Genomic DNA, 24,355 nt, shown 5'->3' on the forward strand with positions numbered 1-24,355 from the left:
TTTTTTTTTTTTTTTTAGTTCTTTACATGTTCTCTGTAGTAATTATTTGTCTGAGCAACAGTGGAGAAATATTTTTTCCACATTGTGGGTTAACTTTTCACACTGTTGGCAATTTCTTTTGCTTTGCAAAAGCCTTTTAACAATATGAGATTTCATTTGTTGATTCTTTTTTATAGTTCATAAAGTCTTTCCCTAAACTAATGTCTTTAAGAGTTTTACCTATCCTTTTTTTGATGTTCGTTATATTTAACTGTTATGCCAAACTATTCTCTCATGAAGAAAGCATGGTTCTTTATCCAAGAGTGAAAACCTCCAAATAATTACCATAAAGCTTCTATAATTTATAGGAGAATGAAGTAGAATGGCCCACAGATATTAAGATGGAATTCACAGTGTTAGAAATATAACTGTTTGAAGTGGCCCAGATTAAAAGAAAAGCCCAAACCACCATTAGAAAAATGAAATATGATATGGGCCAAAATGAGTTTTTAAAGCTTTGTCTCAGCTCTCAGTTTGAATAGTGAGGATTGATCTTCGGTTCAGTCCAGATAGTAGAAGTTGACTGTGAAAATTTTCATTGTATTTTTATATAGAATATGTACATTCTAGAAGGTTCCTTTAGTGTTAAATTGTTGTACTTTTTCTCATTAATTTGAGGGTGTGCATGTTCCACAAAATCATTGATAAGAACAGGCCAGGTTCCTTCTTCTTCATAATTAAACTTGTCATATGCAACCATTATACTCAGTCTAAAGGATTCCAAGGTTCTTTTGCTATTGATCATGTGTGATGTTCCAAAAAAACTTTATTCTGTAAGTCTAAGAATCTAAATCTTCCATTAAGCATTCAAGTTCCAATAGGAAATGGCCATTTCTAGATCCAATCCTCTTGTGCTAGATTCTTTGCAAAATTAAAATTTAAATTAAACTAGTAAAATCTTTAAATCATCCAGGTTCTTTAGTTCTTGTTTCATCTTGGGTATTTGAGCCTTTATCTTCTCTATGCTGTCACATCCTAACTCTTTCTTCCATGAACTCCTGCTTGGAGAACTTCTATCGTGTGAGTTCTCTGAACTTTCATGCACTGGACAAACACTAATGCTGGTTGGATCAAGGGCCAGGTCCTCACAGAATTGCTGTATGCCATCTATTCCAAGTTTATGTTCATCTTGAGGATCCTTGTATCTACTGTATAGATGATCCTGTCTGATGATCCTTTTATATTCTCTTGTATATAAAGTTCAGGATTTTGGGAAAAAATTATCTGTTGCAAATGTAACTTACAGTTATTTTGAGAAAGACAACGTTCTTTTTTGTGATTTCTAACTGAAAGCCTATCCTCTTTATCTGAGATCCTGTTCCCACAGTGGATGAATCTGCTATGGACACTTTCAATGAATTTTTATTCTCCTTTATGGAGTTCATTTCTCTTTTGTCCTGAGTATTCCTGCCATCCATATTTTTTTTTAAGCACTTCTGCTTTTTGCCTATATCTTCTCTAGTGTCACTAAGCATGGTTTTTACTGTGGACACCGTCTTTTCAGTTATTTGGAAATTTATTCCTGACTTGATTTTTATTTTTTCTGGAGCCTCATTTGGTTGCTTTCTTGTTAACATTTTGGCAAGGCTAGATGAGTGGCTTTCAGATTATCCTGCTTCATTGCGCCCAGAGTTTGCCTTTAGTGGACTGGATGCTTTTCATCTTGTTTAAGTGACTTCATATATTCTTTACTTTTTTATTAGTTTAATTCCTGAAGTGATATTTGTAAGTTGCCCATGGTGGATTGCTTTATTGCTAATAATTATAACCTGTAGGAGATGATTCCTTCTCTGAGGATGCTTTCAGGTGTAAGTCATTTGGTGGTTTTGAGTCTGTTGCAAGACCCTACCTTTTCAATTTGTTGGGGATGAGAAGTTTGCTTGCTGTTTGGCCAAGTCCCTGGGGTTTTTTGCACTGTGTAACAGTATTTTCTGTGATCCTTAGTAATCTCAGTCTTGAAATACCAAGGAGAATAGCTTTTTAGAACAATTAAGTCACTGTTCAATATCGGTAATATCAGCCATGACAATAGAATCAAATATAGCCTAGAAGTGACAAACTAAACCTTTGATTTTCCGCCTTTGACCATGTGAACTAGATTTGTGGTTCTATGACAAAATCTAAAACAAACCATGAACTTTTATGCAATATCCAAGTTCTTAATATATCAATTTTGCCTTCAGAGTTTAAATTTTAAATGAGTTAAGGAGAAAATAGAGAAGTGAAGATGAAGAAAAGATTAAAATTAAGGTTGGAGAACAAGAGGAGGTCATGCTAACTTCGGGAAACTGGTCTAGAAGACTGGAATGAAAAAGAGAATGAAGAGATAAGAAGAAAAACAGAACAGAACAACAACCACAAAGAGGCTAAAAACTATATTCACATTCATATAAAAACAAGATCAAACAATGAAGAAAATACAAAAACAAAAAATAAACTCAAGAAGGCCAACCGCAAAAAAATAAGAAAGGACAGAGAAATAAGAAACAAACAAACAAACAAACAAAAAGTCACTTCTGGGTCTGTCTCAGTTGTCACTGGTAGAAAACATGTGGAGTCTGATTCCTGTTCTATGCCCATCTATCCAACAGGACAGCAGTGGCATCTTGGCATGTAGTGGATAATCTCAGCGAGCCTGAACCTTCTGGCTGAGGTCAGACTCATTCAACCTGCAGATGTAAGCACATCTTCCATGACCCTGAACCCAGCTGGGAGCCTCTAGATGGAGCCAGCAGCAGCTCTGAGCTCTGATCTCATGACCACTTTCCCAAGATGTCTCCTGGCCAGACACTGTCTCATGCAGGATGACTGAGCCCCTAGCACTCACCATCAGCCAGTGCAGTCCATGTGTATATGGGCGTGTGTGTGTGTGTGTGTGTGTGTGTGTGTGTGTATTTGAGACAAGGTCTCAGTATGTAGTGCAGGCTAGCCCCAAACTCATATAGTCTTCCTGCCTCAATCTCCAAAGTGCTGGGGTTACAGAGGGTTTACTACAATGCTTGACCTTGTTTTAATTTTATTGCTTAATTTTACTTAGCTTTGTATTTTTGTCATTAATTTTTTTTTTGATCTAGCAATGGTGAAAGCCTTATAAATCAATACATCTTTATGATGCTTGCACTGAATTTTTAAATAAAGGTTGAATAAATGTAGGGAGTCTTTAGAGACACTTAGGGCTCATCTTATACAGAAACAATTGAGGATATAAAGGTATGAAAAACTTCATAATTTCATCAGTATTTACAATGACAGGTATGGAGCCAACTGTTATTTATTCTTGCCTCAGCTTGTTGTGGATTCTGCGAATGTCAAACTGTGCTTGATAATAACCAAAATCCAAACTAAGTGTAATCATTTATTTACAGTGAGGATAGTTATTACTACTTCCATACACAAAACTAAAGATATAGAAATAACTATATTTTGTATCTGTGTTTCCAACAGAAGGTTCATGCATGGAAGTTGATTAAAATATTCAAGTAGGAAATAGCAAGTGAGAAGGAACAAGAGATGAAAGAAAGATAGGAAAATTCAAAGTGACTGATTGCCCATCTTAATATTTAGGCAAATAAGAGATTAAAGGTATTAGGTAGCATGGTATTTTTATAACAAGAGTCATCAATAAACATGATGTTTTAAAATACAGATCAAATAATCAGACTGTCCATATGTCAATTGCCAAAGTTTGGGTATGTGTCAATTTAAATGTCAAAATTTTTAGCACATAACTTGTGCTTGGAAATTTTATCTGTTATCCTCAACTATAGGATGCCTGTTTTCCTTCAATTTGTTGTTGAAATTCATACTAATATTATAATGTACTAGAAAAAATATGATAGAAAACAAACAAACTCTGCACTGCTACACTATTGTGTGATTGCCAGGGACACAGGTTTCATACTGAAAGAAATAAGACAAATGAAACTAAGGACCACCAATTCCAGTCTTCAAACTTATTTCATGAAGGTGATAACAAAACTGGACATTCTCATTTCACTGTGTATCAAAAAGGACTTCTTAATTTACATAGATAATGTTGAGCATGTATAGGCTTGTTTTAATCTTTGAATTGGATGCTGAATCATATAGGTAGACAAATAGGATTTTTGTAGTTTGCTCAGGAAGAAAAATGTGGTTTCCATAAGGGTGAGAAACACACGATCTTTGCCTGGCTGTCTCTTTTCTTGAATCCATTAGTAAAATCACTGCATGGGATTCTTTATATTTGAATAACTTTACCAATCCTTTTTACCCCTATAGGGTTTGTTTTAAATGCAGAATTAATCACAGGTATTTATTTTATATACTGAAGTAAACCTCAAATAAAAAGTATTTTTATTTCTAGTGCCTTTGGGGTTTTTTTTTTAAAGTTCATTTGTCAGCCCCTATATATGTCTTAGCTGAACTAGGTTACTTAAGGTGTTTATTTGCATTGAAGTATAATCTTTCAATTATTTTGCAAACGCTGAGTTTTTCTGTCATAAGTGTGAAGTTTGCAGCTACATCATTCTTTTTCTGTCTTTTGAAAAGCAGTCTATTGTGGAGCATAGCAGAGTACTTGTGCTGTGTGTGTACATATAAATTCTACAAACATGGAATTTAAAAACAATTCTATTCTTCCTTTTCATTTCTGATGTTATCTCATACCGAAATCACTCCTGAAATTAAATTGCCAGATGTTTTCTTAGCAAAAACCATATTGGTTTCCATTACTTTTAGAAAACCGATTTTAGGTAGAAATGAATGGGGAAAATGAATGCTGTAATTATGTCATTAAGCAAGCATAAATTATTGCCATTTTGCTCTTAAATATGGATAATTTTTTCTTGCACATACATTGCTATATTGAACTGGTTATAAAATTAAAATATAGCTATTACATTGCTTCAAGCTGACAGAAAAAATCAAGTAGTCTTTGGCATAACCTTTTCATAAGGTTTTCTGCCAATGTAATGTCTTAGTCCTATCAGGAAATCTTGTTTCTTTGGAAGCAGAAGAACAGGGAAGATGTCAGAGTCCTTTGCCTGCCTGCCCTAAACCATTAGGTCTGCCCTTTCTTATATACTCTCTGTGACAACCGAGGAGAGAGAAATAACTGAGGTTAACTTGAAAGGGTCATTCAGTGCTCTGGGTAAGTTACTAGAAGTGATCTCAGCAGTTACAGGCCAGTCTCTTTGTGTCAAGTCTCTGGTAAAAGTCTGGATAAGAATTTTGATGAGGTATTACAATAACATTGTAACTCAATCTCTCTACAAATTGGTCTCGTAAACTTCTACAGATAGGGTCACAGCTGCTGTCACTTCCTTTCTATGATGTTTCGCTCAGAGGCAGGAAAACCAGCTCCTGTGTTCATTAAGAGCGCCTAGCCACCTGGGCTGGTAAGTGGTGCCCGTCATGAATTGAAAGACACGTTTATTCTAAAACACAACTTAGGGATACTGGTAAAGTGAGTAGTAGTCCATCAGGAGTAAGCATTATTTAAGAAAATGAGCTCATAAAATCAAAAACTTTTTAATTATATCCAATAAGCAGTCATAAGGGGAAAAATATTGTGTCAGGGATTGGTAGGACTCTGAAAATATCTGACAGTGGTTCTTGATATTAAATCGTAATTAACTGGGAAGTCATGGTGCAGACTTAAGTAATCATAGGGGTTGTCTTGGATAAAACAAATAGCTAACAAATAACTAGAGAGTAATTTTGTACTTGCTGTTCTTTTAATCTTGGAGGTACTTTTAAAGTACTAGAAAACAAATGCTTTTACAACTTATTTCAACATTTTCTTCTCATCACATTTTCCTTTCCTTGCATCCCAGAAAATTAGCCTAGTTACCATAGAAGTATTCAATATGTTTTGTCTCTCAAGTTATATTTCACTTCCCAAGTCAGGTATCAAATGTTGAAGTTTTCTCTGTAACTGCCACAACCCCCCACTGAAGTGCCAGTTATAAATATTGAAAAAAATGTGTCAGTCACAGATTTGGGAAGGATTTGACTAGTATGTTATTTTCTTTCCTACAAATTTTGCATTGATATAGAATTCTGAGACACATGGAAGAAACAAAGAGATGTCTGTCCATATTCTTAATCATTATGCATTTGATGATTCTTAGAGTTAATCATTCAGGGTTAATTACTATGATTTTCATCAGAAATAAGTTGATCATTAGGAGTCAGACTAAGCAGTTATTATATGGTGAGATATGAAAATTAATGTTTTAGGTCTTCAATAAATTTAATATAATAATATGAATTTCATACAAATTTGTGGTTATTGAAATCCCAAACTATAAGAAAAGCATTTATTACTCATAGATAAAGACAACATATGACAACTAATTAAAAAATTGAAAACATTTATTAACTTTATAGAAGTCGAAAGCACAATATTCAATATAAAGATCAACAGAATTGGAAAAAGCATTTTCTTTACAGAACATGGCCCAGTGCTGTCTATATCACTCATTGCAAAGTCATGTTTCTTACTCTAATATTTAAAATGTATTTTCCAGGAAATATTCAGAAGTATAGGTGAAAATACATATACATTAACATATTTATTGAAGGTCTACTTATAAAATGTTAGCATTAGTCTGATTAGGGTTGTTTGGACAATGCGAAGTACATAAATGTACACTACATGATATATTACATTGTGAGAAATATGTATATACAAATTTTTTTACATATGGTTTATGTAACTATTTCTTAAACTATAACATATATATATATTATATATGTGTTTATAATATATATGCTACGAAACAAATATTGTGCATAGACAATATGTGTATATATTATATATGTAGTGTTTACATATGTGTGTATACTACAGTAATATTACATATATGCACACATATCTGTATACACATGGAAATGCAGACTCTGACGCAGCAACCTAGGGAGAGGTCTGAAATTCCCTTTGATGGCAGACCCCTTCAGGGGGAGCCTTGTGGCCTGGGAGCCACGTATCAAAGGGAGGCGCTACGCAGTATCACAGGTATGACAGTCATGGGAGGATCATTGTTTTAAGTTTCAGAATAAATAATTTCTGAGTTTTGATTTCTGAAAGCTTGATGATCTATGAGATTATATAATATGTTTATGGGTGGATTTGTTTTTATTACAGTAATTTGAGGTCCTATGTGGACAAGTTGACAGGATTTTTATTGGGTGACTTTTTTCTGGTCATAATATGAGCTAATCATGCCTGTTTCTAATGTAGCAATTGGAGACCTGAACGTGTACTTGGCCGTTGAATACAGTATCAGCCCACAGTGATCAATTTTGGTGCCACTTGAGAACATACTACAGTTATGTGAGGAGTTAAGAAATCCTCCAGCCATATTATAAGCATAAATGCATATATTTAGTATTAGAATGTCACTTTTTTAATAGCTTTCCTAAGCAGCAAACTGATGAGAAAAGTTTACATTACCTTTTATTCCTTCTTCAAATGGAGGTGAATATTATTTAGATGTGGTACCTAATCATTTTAGACGTAAGTACTTCTTTTGAGAAAAATGGATGCACCTTGTTTTATACGATTTTGAATTGATATTTTTACTATCTGCAGAGTTATAAGTTTTTTTTCCTCTGAAATATAAACAGTATCAAATTTCCAGCATTTTAAGTTGCAAAGAATGAGTGTAATTAATCTATACCTTTCATCTGATATAGGAATGCATTTAATTGTCACTTTCTATTCTATTAGGATACTGTTGAGGTTTATCTTCTAAAAGATAGAAAAATATGAAACAAAATGCAAATGAATATATTGAGACAAAACAGGAAAAAAAAAACCCTTTTAACTTCTTCCCTTCCTATGGTTTTTGCCTTAGAAAACATAGATCGATTCAATTCTGATATACAACATACAATTTTATTTTCTGAGATAACCTTTCCCTAATTTTGAAAATATTGCTTTATAGTGTAAATAAATAAAATATAAAATATATCTGATTCAATCCTTAATTGTTATCCATTTTTATAAGTTACACTATTCTAGATTTTTAAAGTTATTTTTAAAATTTATGAAGTAACAATTATCACCTTAACAGTGATGTAAGGGCCAACAAGATAGCTCAGCAGCCTAAGCACTTGCTTATATAAGCACAGGGGCCAGGATTCAATCCTTGCCACCTCATGCCACGTCAGCCCCACCCCCAAATGTTCTGAGCTGGTGATGGAGTCTGGAGGTGGTGGTGCACACCTGCAATCCTAGCGCTAGGGAGGCAGAAATCCAGAGGATCACTAGGAGTCCCACCTGCATAGTGAGACCCTGCACATAAAAAAAGCGGTGTATTTTTGAAGGACCTAAATTATTGCAAGAAAAATTCTCTGATTAATACCATAATAAGTTTAAGCACACTTGAAGAGAATAAGCATATTTAGTATAATTAGCATGCTAATGCATAACTAAAGCATGTTTGAAAATATTTTTATCTGGCATCTTTTCTTAAGATATGTGAGCTAAGTTTGTGCCATCAGTTTCTTAATTTGAGTGATCATGTTCCTATCATATGTGTGCATGTATAAAACATGTGCAAAAAGTGTGATTTGAAAAGATTTCTGGATATCATTTATAAGGAAACACTGTCCTTAACCCTACTTCTTGAATCATATTTTAGTTTGTTACACATTTTATGATAAAACTAAAACAAATGTATGGTAGGTACAGATTGGGACTACATTTATTTTGTATATTTTTATAGACATTTAAAAAATGCTAACCATGTTTTGTTTTGAAAGTTTTCAAATGTCCCTTGGGCAATGTAGGATTGCACATGCACAGTAGGATTGCACCTTTGCACACACAATTCAATGTGTTTAAAAAATGATAGAAGGAAAGTTTAATTTTTCAACCTTTTGGAGTAAGTGCATGAGTTTTTAGATTGTTTCTCTTTGTGTCATTTTATCTTTTCATGAGAATGCGCATTTGGTATTGTTTGCTTTGTTTTCTCAATTTGCCAAAGTTAATTTACTAGAGACCTATGGAAACGACCTTCTTGGCAATATGTTGGCAGAGAATTTGCTCAAGAACTTTCTGGTTCAAGATAGTAGGTGTCAGAGCTGGCCAAATAGCTCAGCAGATTAAAGCCACCTGCAAGCAGGCGTGATGGCTGGGGGTTTGATCCCTGGGTCTGCAGTGCCGGCCCCACCTCTGGGGCCCACCTAGAAGGTGGTTGAGACTAGGCATGGTGGTGTGCCTATAATCCCAGCACTTGGAGGCTGTAAAGAGGAGAATCACTAGGAGTCTGATCTGGTAGTGAGACCCTGAACACCCTGTAGACCCTAACCTGAAAAAAAAAAAAAAAACTATAAAAGATCATAGGGGTCATTCTAGGTCAGATATTTATAAAGAAAGACTATTGAAATGCTGAATTCATTTGCATGTTCTTTCTCTTGATGACTCTTCATCTGACTGTATTCAGATGCAGTGCCCCATTCTCGTACTCCAGGCTTGAGTGCAGCAGATCGATGGTGCTTGCCTGCGACTTCTTTGCACCTGGTGGCTCCTGACACGCTGATCATGCTGCTTCTGTGTGCAAATGGAAAGCAGTGTTTAAATGTAAGCGAATCAGCGTAAGGTTACTTCATGACTTCGCAGGTAACTAGGGTGTGCAGTGCATGTTTTTTAGCGTAACCAAATACAGTTAGAGATGGAAAATAAAAGCGACTCATAGCTCCCTTGTGGCAGAAGGGACTTCAGAGCTGAAACCCAGTTCATTCAGCTTTAGTTGTGCTTCACTTCAATTCAAATTTGTCCCAGTCTTTTAGTTAATAAGATGAAATATTTTGCTAGAAAATTGTAGGTTTCAGCTGTGAATTCACAAGGATTGAATGTACTGCTCAAGAGCATGTGTGGAAAGTGAAAGAGTGTGCTTATGTTTCCAACAAATATAATGGCACTTTAAGACTTTCAAAATTATCAAAAGAATGTGGTGGTCAATATAATAAATATTCAAGTATTTCTAGATCTTTGCCTAATTCTTCATTTTTAATGGCGTTATCATCTTCACTTTTGAACACCTGATACTTTCAGAAATGTTTATATAAATGATAATGCTCATTAGGACCTAGGTATGCTGAAATTTATGAATAGTTTATAAGAATATGAATAATCCATGAGATAAAATACACTTCAATCAAGACATATTAATTTCAGTTTGTTAGGGAATTCCTCAAAACCAAAGTAATATGGGTCACGTAGACAACAAAAGAGAGAAATAGGAATAAATAGAAATGTTCAGGCAGGAGTGAACAGGATCGGCTGAATGATGATGTTCCAGCAGATGAAGCCAGTGCTCACACTCAAGTTTCACTTTCCAGAATTACTCCAATGTCTGTCCTGGAGAAAAAGGCAGGTGGAAGATCCATGTCAAATATAAAGAAGTGTTAATCAGAGTTCTTACTTGGTACATGTCTTACTGTTTCCTAATGGTGGGAGATATGTCATCTTTGAAAATAGAGATTTTCTTAATACAGTGATGCAGAACAGTGGTTCTGTGGAATCTTTTGAAGTTCTGTAGGGAGATGGCATGGCAGTCACTTGTTCAAAGCAATGATTCACTCTCATTCTCTGGCCTTCTCCTCTCTCCAGATTGTGTGTGTGCGTGTGTGTGTGTGTGTGTGTGTGTGTTACACAGCCAGAGACATTTAAGTGCTTTTGAAATTTCACTGATTCTGGGGCCACTGTTAGGCTTTCCCATATCATGTAAGAGGTATAAATTACACAGCATCTTAAGCTGTGACACTGAAGACAATGTCAACCAAATAATGAACGAGGAAAGGGAAAAGAATAGTGAACATTTTTACAAATCTCTTTGAATTCTGTGTCTAAAATGCATAATCCAGGTACAGTCTGCATGGAGAGAAACTTTGTTCTGTCATTTGTCTGTTTATTTTTTCTTCTTTGAACATAATAGTCAAGACAATGTAGGCTGCTTTCTTCCAAGAGCCCATAAAATCAACACTGCATTGTCAGCATTTAATCTTGCAAAGATTGAGTTAGCTGTCCATTAGCTTACTACTGATGCAAATTCAAAACACAGATAACTTATTAGAGTGGCTTTATTGAGAAAAAGTTGCACAAATAGTAGCATAGCTGCACTACACTTCGCTGTTACAGTATCAGGCAAGCTTCAATAGCAGTTGATTATTTTTGATCAGATTAGGTTCACATTAATTTAGTTTTACTTGTAACTCCATCTTTCATTTTTTTTTATTAATTCAGTCTGGGAAAAGAATATCTCTTCTCCCTTCTTTCCTACATTTAGTTCTACAGATTTTATCAGTAAGTGTATAAATTAATAGTCTTCAGTATTTGCTTGTTAAATATAGGACATTAACTACTATGGTACTGCTATAAAGCAGCACAGTTAGTGAAGGAAATTAAATAGCCCAAAAGAACATGCAATTTTCTTTACTTGTGAGTTCCCAAAATCAGAGTACAAAAGCGAATTAATAACTAAATTTCTGAAAGTCCACAGCAGAATGTACACCATGCTTTTCATTTATCTCTCTTGTGTTATAATGCTTCAGCTCTTTCTCTTTACAAATATACACATGTGCAACATAACATCTCCATAAAACTGAAGTCTTCTAAAAACTGAATGGGATGTAAAGAATAATTTTTAAGGAGCTGAACAGAATATATATACTTATACACACACATCATTTGCATTTATGTGAGTTGAAGCTACTTGAGTCATAGAGAAATAATTGTAAGACAAGCATATTCATCTTTTAGATTGTTGGGGTTCTTGTTCCTCCATGATAACTGTGACCTAAATCTTTTGTTGTATATTATTTCTGTATTTTTCTTAGAAGGTTTTAGCAATATAACTTCTTTCTTATACAGGAGAAGTAGAAATACTTTAGTTAAAAATGTAATGTAGGGCCTCCAAGATAGCTCAATGGACTAAGCACCTGCTTAAGCAAGTGCAGGCACCAGGGTTCAATCCACAGCACCACATGCTATGCCGGCCCTGCCCCTGGGTACACGGAGCCAGCCACCAAGCCTGGGCATGGTGGCACATGCCTGTAATCCCAGTGCCAGGGAGGCTGAAAACAGGAGGATTACGAGTCCGAGCTACGTAGTGAGACCCTGTACCAAATATATGTATATATAAAAAAATATATGTATATATATATATCTCATATGGCATTATTATTGATGGATTTTTTTCAGTAATTAGCCACTTAAAAAGCTTATCTGCCTCAGTGTTTATAAACTTATTTCCTAGTTATACATATTTAAATCAAATTATATATAATATATATGTATTTTTAGTGTAATAGCTTCCACTCATATATTAAAAATGGAACTATATCTTGGTGTCTTAATACATTTTAAGATGTTTAAAAAATGTGACATTCAAAAAAGGCGAGATATTTATGCAATCTGAAGAGAAACCTGAATATATTTTGTGGCATTTTACATTTAAAATTATTTAAATTTCCTGCTGCACCATTGTTCTCAGGACACTTATTTTTTTATTGTTTGCTTAACAAGCAGTAATAAATGATGTAGAAATCCTGGAATAATACTTTAGTAAACAGGGCTACACGATAATGATGTAAACTATATTCTTATCATTACCGTGAATTTATCCCCAGTTTCTATGAGCATAAGAAGAAAAGAAAGAAAATAAAATGTTTCCTAAAACTGAGTCATGACTAAAATCTGATTAATTATTTAAGAAAGTGTATTGTAGGAGAGTTTATACTCTCTTAGCATTATGATAACAAATCTGTTGCAATGGGATTCAAATTGGGTTCTGTCATCCTACATGACTATAATACTGAGCAAATTATTTAACTTCTCTACCATATTTCTCAGTCTCTGAAGTGTACATAACATAATATGTACTGTATAGGGTTTATTCTAATTTTATTTTCGGCACTGTATTAGATGACGTATGCAAGGCTCTTAGTAAATACTCTAGTATATACTAAACAGTTGATAAATATTTCATATTATCAACCTCTTTATCACTGTCTTATCCTTTATTTTATTTATTGAGTAAAAAAAAAATCACTGGTCTTGTATGACTAACGTTAGAGATTTCTTCTGCTGTTTTTGGTGTCAGTCTAGTACAGTCTTAACTTGTTTTAGAGCTGACGGGCAAATGAGGCTATTCAGGCCCGGGTGGACATGTACCTTGGCCTGGAGGCAGAATGCAAGATGCAGTCATTATGCAAAGCACTGGAAGCAGCTGGGCATAGGGCATTTGGCTTGAGACGTAGGCAGCCATCTTATATTGGCAAGCAAACAGAGCTCGGATCCTTGTAGCATTCAAGGTCAACATAGGGTTCTTTGTTCTGTGTCACTGGAGGTCCTATCCTTTGAATAAAGTCAAATGTGCTGAATTTCCACATTTTACTTTGTGATGAAGTCAAGCAATTTAGGGGGAACCTGCTTATAAATTTAAATTCAATTTGTGTCCACGGGCTCTAAGTAACAGGTGACAGGAAAGAGAGAGCACAGCCATTCTTTATGTCTGTTTTCCCTGTTTTCTGCCTAATATATTACACATTAAGTAAAGAAATGGGACACGAGATTTAGGACGCTGTGGTGGAAAAAATCAGTTCGAACTTGGCTTGTTGCCATTCAGGCTCTTTAGCATTGTAAATGGAGGTCCAGGTTCTGTTAGTCTGTGCTAATATCATGATTTTCAAATTTAGAAAGTGACATTTTGTCATATAAATGTTAAATATTTGATATACGGTTGCCACCTTCACAAAGCAGAATACTATTTATGGTGTAGTGGACTCCATTCCATTTGTTTTGTTTGGACAGGTCTCTTCCCTACCCCATTCTGTCTGTTTTATGCTTTCTCCCTCCTTTCTCATCAAGTAGGGTGAAGACAATGAGGCTCTCAGCTGAAAGCCAAGCTTTTTAGGGCCTGGACTGTGTTTTACCTCTTGGGTTCTGCATATGGCATGGAAGTTGTAATTCCTCATAGGGGTATTGAGATGGAAAATGCATCATCTATGTAAACTGCTGAACTAGTCATTGAGCAATAATAAATGGTCCAAATAAATGCTTATTGAAATTATCAGTAATTGCAGCGTAAATAGTGAGTACTGGTACACTCAAGAAATATTTCATGAGGGCAGTGAACGTTGTAATGGGCCTCAAAAGATGACATAAAAATGTCCATAATAAAGATGTGTTTATTTAATTAAAACTCCAATAGGTGAAAAGAAACCAGAGTATTGGTGATAGAAAATGAATATGCAAATAAAAAAAATTTAAGCATTGCATATATTTGAGGTAATAAAAAACTGAACTGCATAGAGAAGACTAACAGTCGTCTGTTAGATATTTGGAGGCCTTGGAACCAACATGAAGAATTTAGATCTCACTTGTTAAAAGTAGTGAGAGTTAGTCATGATATTTAAACAAGAAAGCCCTAAAGGCTTAGTATTTCAAGGCAAGCCTACAAATGAAAGTACTGGAGGTGGCAAGTTCCAGGGGAGTCAGTAAGATCAGAAAACCATGTCCATGTTTCCCAGACTGATAGGCAGAAAATTACCAAAGATGACATGTGTGAAGAAGCTATGAAGAAAGCGCTTGGGTCTACAGTCATGTTTCGCCGATATCTCCAGTTCCTATCTAGTAGGTTTCTATGCAGTTTCTAAAATAATAGTGCCATTAAAGTCAGTAATCTGACAAGAAAAAAAAGTTGCCTATATGGTAGAAATGAAATTTAATTATAGATACACTGAGCTTGAGGTGACGACTCTAGGAAACTCTTTGTTGTTTGTAAAGAGGTAAAAATAAACACATGACTTCATAGTATTAAGGTTTACCATTTATTGTTATCAGCAGAATGGTTGAAGCTGTGAGGAAATACGCAGAACTTGTGGTAATCATACCTAAGCAGTATCTTTTTTAACAGCAAGACTGGCTTTTGCGATTTTGAACAATAAAGTAGTAACAAGACGCAGAACGTGAAAGTAGGAGAATAAATTTCCAATGTGATAGAAATTATAAATCAAAATAAGATTACTAGATTAAACATTTCCTTCATCTTCATTAATTCCGTTGAAAGTTATTACGCTTGAAAGCTTCATAGTCCAAGATAGCTAAGAATATGTTAGTTTTCATAACTTCCAAAAATATCTTTTTGAGGCAGTACAAGTTAAATGGTTAATTTTTTTGTTTCTTAGGAAGTTCTGGAGGCATTCGTTGTAACCAGACAGTTTATGGTCTCCAGGTTAGCACTTTGAACTAGCTTGAATTTTGTCTTTGGCCAACTAATCTCCATTTTAGAGATTTAGTTCCATATTCCCGCATGAGAACAACCTGGGGGGGGAGGTTTGCATCAAAGTAAATTTGAACTGATAAAAAGAATTAGGAATGAAGGAAAATAAATAGAGAACAAAAGTGATTAAATGAGAATTTCAGTTTAGGACAGATACATAATTACAGCCTCTCACTGTTCCATGTTCAGTTTTATTTTTTTTATCCAACATAATGCAGAAGAAAAACAAATTTGAGAGTCGGGATTTCAATGCATACCAGGGCCAGTTAGATAATGTAAGTAAATTAAGAGGACTGAGGCTTGGAATGAATCCTGTCTGAGAAAGATATAGCCTCCTGGTGTAAAAAGGGCACTGTTACTATTCCTAGCGCCAGCAGGCAGAAATATTTGCCTTACTTGCCATAACCTTCGTATGTATCAAGATACTCAAACCTTTTTATGAACTCAACTTCCTTATAATGTTTAAGAAGTAATTGCAGAGTTTTACACTATGTGGAGGATACACAAAATATACAATGGCTCATACTGAGCTTTTTCCAACCTTCCTTTTAAGAGGTCCTTCCTTTTAGGAAGTCCTAGGTTTGAATATTTAACTGAAGCCTACGTATACCTTGGGAAAATCAGTGAAAGGTAGATTCTGATTCAGAATCTGGCTGGGGGTGCAGAACTGTTTCCCAGAGACAGTAGGTGATGCTAACCTTGCTTCTGGCCCATGTGTTGCATGTCGATTATGAGGGACCTGTGGGGTCAGTGCTGTATGATGTGACATCTTCCCACTCAGGTGTAGCACTTAGGCTTTATTGTGCAATACAGTTCTTATTAATAGCCTGTCTTCAGCCAGCGAAGCAGAAAAACTATTGGTGGTGTGCATGCCTCCCGTGTAGCTAGCCTAGAGCTTGCATTTTACCAACGGAAGAAACAAATTCAGGAAGTGTAAGGGAGTTCCTCAGTGCTAAATGGGTAAGTAGTTACAGAGCAAAGCTTGATATTTGATGGGCACTGCTTTAGTCTGCTAGGGTTACAGCAATGAAGTATAGTGGGCCGGGCAAAATACAACAGAAGATTATTTTTTCAGTGTTCTGAAAGCTGCATGTCTAAGAGCAAGATGCTTTCAGAATAGGTTTGCTAGATTGCTGATAACCACATTAGTTCTATGTCCATGCATGAAGCATCTCTTGTGCTGGGGTGAGGAGAAGGGCACACATCTAGTGTCTCTTCTGGTAGGGTACCAGTTCCATTAAACAGGGGTCCCACCCTTACAACCTTCTGACCTCTTTTAACCTTCATTACTTCCTTAAAGGAAGAATCACCAAATACAGTCACATTATGGATTAGGATCCACCGTATACATTTAGGCAAGACATAATATTCTCTGTAACAGAGACCATTGCAATATCAGATTTAGTTATGCAATTATCAAATCCATCTTATCTGTATCTTCTATGATGTTTAAGTAGTCCAGTGAAACTGGGATAATAACTTGATCATCATTTGAGCTTGTTAGTTTTATATGGAAAATGAAAGCAATATTTGCAATTGGATCTTGCAGGCCACACATTTTACACTAAATCTTATTAACATGATCATATTTTATATTATGCTTCATATAAGACACACAGTAGTATCAGAGAAATTATTCTAATACTTGTTCTGTCTTCATTTATATTCCATGAATGGTATAGAAATTGCCCGTGAGCGGATTTTGCTAGTCAAATTTGTATCCCCTGTGAGGCTAGCACCTTGACATGGTAAGACTTTCCTTTCTTCATTGTTACGGAGCAACACATGGAATGTAGGCTTTTATTTATTTATTTTTTGATTCAAACATGTTTCTTTACCTGCCATATGTCTGTCCTGGTTAATTTAGCTGCTGTGACAGGTAGGCGCCTGTCTTTGAGGTACAATTCCTGAAAGTGGAAGAGCACGGTTTTCCTCATTATTTCGGTGTGTAGATGGAAGACTATGAGCCAGATGTATAATGTGGAACAGGGATATCACGTTACATGTCACCAAAAAGGGGAGAAAGATCTCATTGGCTTACTGAAGGTGTGTTGCCTGTACACTTTCATTTTTTAGCTCTTAAATCTAAGTGGCTAAGGCAAATATTCTTTTTTTTTTTTGCGGAACCGGGAATTGAACTCAGGCCCTTGCGCTTGCCAGGGAAGCACTTATTCCACTGAGCCATCTCCCCGGCCCCAAAGGCAAATATTCTTAAAACTAAATTTGAAAAATTAAGAGGGGACTTAACGCTAATTCATATTGAGTGATAGTACTAAATTTTCAGTGTATTGTCAGTATTGTTAATGACATCAGTTTTGTATCCTCAATATTGTTGCATTTTCTATAATCTTACTTTAGTATTCTTAATTGCTTTTTCTTCGTTACAATTTTATTTTTTCATGTTTCTCTAAGTTTTATGACATACCATTTTTGTTCTAAAGGGAATGCATTATTTCAACACAACTTCTAATGAAACATAATTGGCCCAAAAGGAAAATTTCATTTGATCAAGAAAATTGAAAGAGTTCATCAGAAAATTTGGGCATTTTATTTTTAAATAGATTACATATCTTTGTGAATTTTACTGTGACTGATTTAACCGTATGTCTTTGCAGACTGTATTTTATGATATTGAGAGAAACAACACTAGTCATGTAATCTAGATGACAGAAAGGCTAATACCAGGTTCAATAATATTTTTATCACAAATAAAATGAACAGGAATGTTTTCTTCACACTTCAACAGATTTTGATTACAGTATTTCAAATATTTTGATTACAGTACTTCACAAAATATTTGATTTGTGTAACCTTGAAGCAGAGACTGTAATTCATTCATAGTTTGCAGTCTGCTACACGCGCGCACACAAACACACACACACACACACACACACACACACACACACACACAGCACTAATCTGTTACAGCTTCCTAACTCAGAAGACTGCCCTCCCTGTCTCCCCCTGAAATCAGTGATCCTGAATGGGCAGTGTATTGGCACGCATAGAATGCAAGCCAGTCTTAATAGCTAGAATAGTGTATCTTGGGGGTGGGGAGCATGGAATTTATTTAGAGTCTGCTCACAGCTTAATCTGCCACCACAAGTGTCGGTGGCCTTGGCTCTCATCCCCAGCTGCTTTTGATGAGCCACAAAACTTTTTTGCCCTCTTCTGAATCACGAAGGTATGATGTGCCACAATAATCCAAACTGTGAATCATTATGGTCGCAGCTGATTCAGCTCTTTTAAGCTCACATTTTAAAGGGGGCAAAATAAGCATGAGCCTTACGGGAGAGCTTACATTGTTTGTCAGCCTTTTTATTCTCTTTCTTTGGTGTTTTGTTTTGCTTGTAAAGGCTGCCCAGTTGCATTATCCCTGGCTTCTCTACTCTGCAAATTGCTGACTGAGAATTCTTTATTAGCAGTAGTAGGAGTCAAGGGGCTTAGACAGAATTCATTTTTTTTTTTGAAAGAAAAAAACTCAGGTTCTAATTGGGCACAGGACAGCTTGGAAAAGCCCAGTGTGCACAGTGTCGACTTTTGGCAATACATGCTCTGAATCACATCCCAAGTATTCTCCTGTCTCCCCTTTCCCCCGTGTTCACAAACAATCAGCTGGCTGTGTGCTAGGCTGGCTTAAAAGAGTGACTAATTGCATAAGAAATTAAAAAGCCAAAGAAGTTGTTGTTCAAAATTGAGGTACACAGTATTCTGCATCTGAATTAAAGTTTAACTCGCTGCAAATTCCTCGATTAATTACCCAGTTTATCCAGGATGGGTAGTGATGGCGTTCCACAGGGATCACTAGACGGTTTGTGTATAACACTCAACACATTGACGTCTGCATGTGCAATTCCTCCTTTTTTGGGCTCATTTCCATTACCTGTTTGCTACCTGTCAATCATGAGTTCAAAAGTAGTGTAATGAAATGCACACACAGTGCAGAGCTGGAAGTTTTACAAATCTAAGCATAAACATAGAGAGTGGCTAGTTTAGCGTTGATGCTACATAAGCTTGCAAAGGAAAATAAAATCTGAATATTAAGAGCTTTGTTTTACAGAATCTCATCACTAAGAATTAAATATTTATTTTTATCTCTTGCTACGTTTTGCTGCATTGATTTGGAACCATCTTAGTCATTGTAAACATTAAAATGATACGTACTATGTGCAACTAAATGGGTTATGTTGTTCTGTGGAGTGTATTGGCTTAGTCAACTAAACAAAGCTTAGATTTTTGTTTATTCCTTTCTTTGTATATGTGATACTGAAGTGAACACTATTCTCAGGTTTTGTAAGCGGTAGCAGTATTATGCTTTGGTATAAAACATAATGTATAGTAAACAAATAGATACAATTTCTCTGATTCTGAAGCATTATGACTGCAAGGGTAAGGACGTCACCTACACAATAGCATTCCATTGTAAAAAAAAAAAAAGAAAAAGAAAGTATTGATCCTCCAAAAACTATGGAAGTTTATTTAATTCTTTATTTTTGGTTCTGGGTGTTGAACCAAATTTATGCATGCTAAGCAAAAATTGTAACACAGCTATATCATGAATCATTTATTCTTAACATTTATTAATTCTGTGGTACTGAGGATTGAACACACTGCTGTGTTCCAAACCTCACTCTCTTTTGTTTTTATTTTTTGTTCTGGTGTAGAATTTCCCTAGATTACTCAAACCCCAGACCTTGCTGCCTCAGCTTCCCATCTGGAAAACAGGGATCACCCCACTGTCTATGTAGAGAAAAGGCCTGCTCAGGTGGCCCTCTCACCTCAGACTCTGAGGTTCTTGGGATTACAGCTTTGCACCATTGTGCCTAGCAAATCTATTTTTAAATGAAAGTAATGAATATGTAAGTTTTTTAAAGGTATTTACTGTTAATGTAAGTTATCTTTATTTGTTGTAGTACTCAGGATAAAACATAGGGACTTTTTACTGAGCTACATCTCCAGCACCTTTTGGATTTTTAAACTTCGAAATGTTATCTTACTATGTCACTAAGTTGCCCACATTGGGCTGGACCTTGTGATCCTTCTGCCTCAGCCTCCCAGGATGCTGAGATTATAGGCATATGCTGCTCTGCCTATTACAGGCTTTAGTTTATTGCTGATTGTCTAAGATTTGAAAACTTTTATGGGGAAATGGGAATATTACATTTAGAAATGTTGATAGTTCAGTGACATTATATAATTCTGTATATTTTACTACTCAGTAAATTAAAATATATACATAGACATATATACAGAATACATATGCATTTATGTTTTCAGTGATGAGAATAAACAATCAAAACTTACCTATTTTCAGTCTAACTTTTAGTTACACAAAAATAATAGCTACTTTAATGAAGTTTTAAGAAGATACAGTGAAAACAAATTCTTTTAATGTTGCTATTTTGCAGAACTAAAAACACTTGTATCATTTAACCGAAGTATAAACATACTGTACTACATGACATCTTGAGAAGGATTCTTTTTTTTTTTTTTTTTTTTTTGGCTGGCTCAGGTTGCCTTAAGGGTGGGTCTGGTGCAGCATGTGGAGCCGGGGATTGACCTGCAGTCTCCTGCACCTGACTGAATTTGCCCAAACAGGCACTTTAAACAACTGAGCTAACCTGCAAGCCTGCATAGCATCTTTTAAATTAAAATCATGTCTTACCACATCATGTTACTATGAATCTGGAGCTTAAATTTAATATTTCAGTAAGAATATATACTAATGCTAAATTTACTATGTTCTATTTTTTTTTACCTAGTATATAAATATAAAATCAGCAAATAGAGTTTTATTATCTTAAACTCATGTTTTTATAGGCTGGATGTTTTGTCATTATGGCCCAAATTTAAAGAAATAGATATACTAGATTATAAATATTTCATTTGCAAACATTTAAAGTACTCTATAATTGATCCTATCAAATTATAGATTTTCAAAAGTATGACGTTGTTCATAAACCAGGGAGTTATAAAGGTTCATGTTTTTATTTTTTGTTCCTTGAGCCCAAATTATCAAATTTTAATATCTCTAGAGAATTAGTTTATTATTCACACAGATTATTTTGACAATGGCGACATCTCTATCGAGGCAAAATAAAGTGTACTGTTTATGTACATTTTTGACTCACTTTTAATTTGGAATTGAGAAATAGCCTTCCTCCGACATAATTCATCGGCACCTGGGGGCATGTTTGAGGCTCAGTATTGTAAGAGCACGGGAATGGCCCTGAATACCTCATTGACAGTTGTACTCTAAAACATGTTACTGATTTGGAAGCATAGTAATTTGCAAGGAGCTAGAGTATATTGTCAGGACATCAAAATGGGCTTGTAATTGCTAAAAATATATGGCAAAACAGTGGTGCATAAAAATGCATGTTGTGAGCTCTCGTCTCATCTAAAAATTAACAAAACTCTGGCAATTTATTGACTTAATTTCACCTCAAGACTATAATCTTTCACATCAGAATCTTTGTGGGAATGCCTAATAACATATTTGAAGTTTTATTTTGTCAGCTCGATTAATAGAGAAAATCAAAATGATGGCTATTGAGTTAATGATGTTATGGTAACACTAACAAGTCCTGATAACTTGAAACAAGATGCTTATTACAATCTTCAAAATAATTAATTGAATGATTTGTCTAAAATATTTTTATAAAGTACCATAAACTACCTACATAAATCTATCTTTAAATGTTGCATGCATATAAAATATGAGTTATAAATAGCAATAATCTATATATATATAAATAACTTTTTCATAGGTGTTATTAAAATGTGTTCACAGTAGAAAAGCTGCTAACCTGTTCTATTTTTTTTCCTGTATTTTAGGGAAGAGTCTACAGGGTATTCAGGGTCTCACTACTAGTCAGACTCATAGCAATCTACCTGTTTACAGCCTCCCAAGAGCTGGGATTACAGGCATGTGCCACCACGCCAGTCTCTCTTCTCTTTTTTGTACAGTGAAACATTGACACTTTTATTGCTTTTATAATGATCAAATAAATCACGATAGCAATATTTCAGCTGTTGCTCTAGATATTATTCCCTCTTTGGGGATGATTGGTTTAGGATTATGGAGATTATGTAACATGCATATGGTCACATAGCTAGCAGTTTTCAGAAATGGATTTGGAAATAGTAGTTGTCCAGCTACAAATCCTTGCCTGAACCATTATTCTGCCTTTGCTAAGGAAAGGTTTTTTTCAACAACGCAGTCTCAGAACTGTGAGTTTTGTCTTCTGTAAAAATTTTGTCTAAGTTGCTGATGGTTTAATAGTGCCAACACAAGTTAGTTGGTAGGAACTTGTTCCAGGTATAGCACGTTTTGAAAGTCAGAGTTCTGAGGTGCCACGGTTATGATGCTGTTTACTTAAGGCCTACACTCGAGATACTTTTTCTTTCAATGCTTCAGGCCTGGTAATATGACCAGCTGGTGTCACCCTTCAGAGAAACGTCACCGCTTATCCTCAGAAACATTTACCTTCTCTATTTGATTGAGGGCATCTAGGAAAGGAAGACCATGGTGCACATATGCTTTTATTCAAAGACCATAGAGTCTGAAGACTTCAGGTCAGGATGATTAAGAGCTTCAACATCTAGAGTCTATGAACCTGGGGCCAGGGAGATGGCTCAGTGGGATAAGCGCTTCCCTGGCAAGTGCAAGGGCTGGAGTTCAATCCCTGGTTCCACCAAAAAAAATTATAAATAAAAAAAAATAAAGTCTATGAACCCACACTGAAAATTTTATTGCGTGAATGCTGGTTTGTCCTGAAAGGTTCTTTAGTAAAGCATATGCTCAAATTGTTTATAGGCTTTAAAGATGGACTTAGGCTCATACAGACTACTTATGTGTCCATCATCAAGTTAAAACAAGATAATGTAGCCTCATATTAACTTGAGTGTTTAGAAGTTGAACTAATTTGTTTGGCATCCTTACTAAGTTAGCCATAATTTAAGACGAAAATTAAAAATCCCTGCTGAAATGTTACTGACTTAACAAAACAGGATTGTATCACATGTGACAGTAGCAAAATTTTATGGTTATCAATACCCGCATGAAATATGTTTGAGCCTGATTGATCTGCAAATCAACTCAGCAAGCCTCCATGTAGATCACTTCATCTTTATCTAAAATGAAAAGTAGATCAGGTTAGGCAATTTTAGATATACAAAGAAAGCCAAGCTGTATAGGTTAATAAACTTATGTAGATTTATTAAGATGTGAACCATTCATTCTGGCACCTGCTGCCCAGCTCCTGCTCCCCAAATGTTAATTTCCCCAACAACCTAGAAACACGAAGGAAGCCACACTTGCTGTTGTGCAAAAGATTGCATTTCTTTCCACCAAAGCCTGCTGAACATTCATGTCCACACAAGCCAATCCCTAATAAAAACAGTTTCTTATAAGTTTAGCTATTCAGCAACATTGACTGAGTCTATTCTAAGCCAGATATTAGACCAGGCTTTACAATGATAAACATTTCTAAAGGCGTTCTAAGGAAAGATGAGATTACTTCCAGTTCAATGAAAGGAGGAGAAAACCCCAGCAAAGATGATTTGCATAGGAAAGGAGATGAGACTTCTCTCAGGAAAGCTGAATCTGTAGCTCTGAGGGCAAGGCAGGGGACGTCCAATGAGAAGTTGTTCTGGATGTGGGAAAGGGCAGAAGGTGTTTGATACTGAAAAAGAGTTGTTCCGTTTTGTTTGCTTTGCTTTGCTTTGTTTTGTTTCGCTATGTTGTTTTTTGCTTGCACACAGTGAGAGAAGGGTGTTAGAAGCATCCAAGGTTCTCCCATAGAAGGAGACTGAGAAATCTGAGATTTGCATAATAGGTTACTGTAGATGCCTTCATTTTGAAATGATAGCAAGGCTTTTTTTTTTAAGGGACAATAAGTACCAGTTTTCCACAGATAGTTCCCCAGACAAATACAGTACTGTTGTTGAAGAATAACATTTTACTTATTGTGTTGTGATAAAATAAGGTTATGTGATATTCTTTGGTTCTGATGAACACTTTTAGATACAAAGGTGCA

At 35.3% G+C, this 24,355-nt stretch overlaps 1 protein-coding gene and 1 pseudogene across 4 annotated transcripts in view; one reads left to right on the forward strand and one right to left on the reverse strand.

Annotated features, from left to right (window-relative positions):
* Erbb4 (erb-b2 receptor tyrosine kinase 4) overlaps positions 1 to 24,355 on the forward strand; it is a 1,229,537-nt gene that overhangs the window by 151,161 nt on the left and 1,054,021 nt on the right. The gene's annotated exons all lie outside the window — the stretch shown is intronic.
* On the reverse strand, positions 575 to 17,251 carry LOC105741553 (annotated as a pseudogene).

The sequence above is a fragment of the Octodon degus genome, unplaced genomic scaffold (genome assembly GCF_000260255.1).
Source record: "Octodon degus isolate 3935 unplaced genomic scaffold, OctDeg1.0 scaffold00016, whole genome shotgun sequence".
NCBI classification, from domain to species: domain Eukaryota; kingdom Metazoa; phylum Chordata; class Mammalia; order Rodentia; family Octodontidae; genus Octodon; species Octodon degus.